The sequence below is a fragment of the Urocitellus parryii genome, chromosome 15 (genome assembly GCF_045843805.1).
Source record: "Urocitellus parryii isolate mUroPar1 chromosome 15, mUroPar1.hap1, whole genome shotgun sequence".
Lineage (NCBI taxonomy): Eukaryota > Metazoa > Chordata > Mammalia > Rodentia > Sciuridae > Urocitellus > Urocitellus parryii.
The window spans coordinates 25,785,356-25,787,276 of NC_135545.1; positions in this window are offsets into that span (position 1 = coordinate 25,785,356).

The following is a 1,921-nucleotide window of genomic DNA, read 5'->3' on the forward strand; positions in this document are numbered from 1 at the left end:
TGGCACGCTAATCCACCAAGGATTCTGGCAAGCGCCAAGTCTCTGGTATCAGGGGAAATGACCTCAGAACTTTGGACGGGGCTGGCAGGCTACTCTCCAGACTTAAAGATCCCCTGGGAGGCACCTGTCACCAGAGCTGGAAGGCCTCTAATCCTCTCCCTGCCTCAGACCTTCCAGCAGGGAGTTGAGGCTTGTGGGAAAGAGGACAGACTTCTAGGATAGGGTGAGGCGAGACTCCAGAATCTCAGAGCCCCTCTCCTCCGTGTTTGGCCCCCTGAAGTTTGAATCACAACTTTCCCCTGGGGCCACGAGGGGAAAAGGGGACCTGTGATGAACAGCTTGGGCCGGGGACCTGAACAAGATGTCCTCTGGCCCACCCCGACCCTGGTCTCTGTCACCGTAGTTCACAGTGAAAGAGAAACGGTCACTGGAGGAAGTCCCAGGAATTCCCAGAGGATAGGATCTCAGCTCAGGACGAATGGAGTTCTTGTCAAATGTCACAGAAATGAATTTAAGGTTGTGTCAGTTAGAGACACAGATATATTTAGGAGAGCAGAAACTCATTTAGGGAAGAAGGCCGGGCTATCTCAAGAATGAGGCATGTTTGGGGGGCCCCAGGTTTTTCTTTTACAGGAAACTTGGTGAGGGGTGGGTATGGGAAGGCAGGTGGGGATGACATCAGTCTGGTGGTCACAATATAGTTTGTGATGGCCTGACAATACTTTCTTCCATTATCTGATGGGCAGATCCTGTTGGGAAAGCACTCTACGTTACAGGTTTCTTATCTTTGTTCAACCTCTTCTAAGAACACATGCATTAGGGGATTAACAGTGACAGGCCAATTTTTATATGTGGGTGAATTTTTTTGGAGTTTTAAGATTGTGAGTAAAGATTTGTAGATTTTCTAGAAATGTTTGAATGACAGGCCTGGGGGAAAGAACTGGGGAGAAGAGGTACCCAGAACTTTTAGCATAAGGCTTTTGGATTTAAGTTTTAGTTGCCTTATCTTTCATTTTCTCTGCTTTCTACCTCTCATTTTTTAAAATCCTGCCTCAAAAGCAAAATAAGGACAGCCTGTCACAGTGTGGATTCCTGCATGGCCTCTATTTTTCCATCCCTCCAGCCCTGTGAAGAGTGCCGGACTGTTCTGGAAGTCCACTTGTCACAGCTGAAGAAACCCTTGTTTAGAAAGGTCATTGGAGAGGCAGCCAAAGGCAGGAACCCAAACTGGTCAGGGCAAAGCTCAGTGTCACAGATTTTCCACTTTTTCTACCACCACCCAAAGCATTTAGCCGTTCAAGGCAGATTCCTCTGAAGGAGTCCTTGTGGGTGTGTTCCTGGAACCTTCCTTCATGGGGCCGTTTATATTCCCATTGACATCACCAACATTTATTAAGCACTTTCTCCAAGCCTCGTTCTTGGGCCCCGAGGAACTCAGAGGTGAAAATGGCCTCATTCCTGCTTCAGGAAAAGGACTTGTGGCTGAAAGAGAAAGAGGAGGCAGGTGTTGATCACAGACCTGGAGGGAAGGGTGCTGGATTCAGGGGCCGGGGGGTGCCTAGCCCATTCCCACAGTGCTGGCCTGGGGGCTGGGGGGTTCAGAGGGCTTCGTGGAGAAGGCTGTGGGGGAAGAAGGGGCTCTGCTGAGGAGATGCCATGACCTGCAGAGTAGACGGAGGCAATTCAGCCACCGCCTTGGCTCCCGGGTGTCAGAGGTGCAGTCGGAGTCACCTGGTGTCCCAAGGTATGCTGACAGAGCCTTGGAGGAAGCCGCAGGACACATGGGCCCTGCTTGGTGCAGTGGGAAATCGAGGCTGGGCAGCCCTGGCTTGGCTCTGAGGAGCAGAGCTCAGTGCTTCCCCTGGCCAGGGGTCCCACACAGGACCCCAGGGAGGGAGACCCCAGAGGCCCTTCCCTGCAA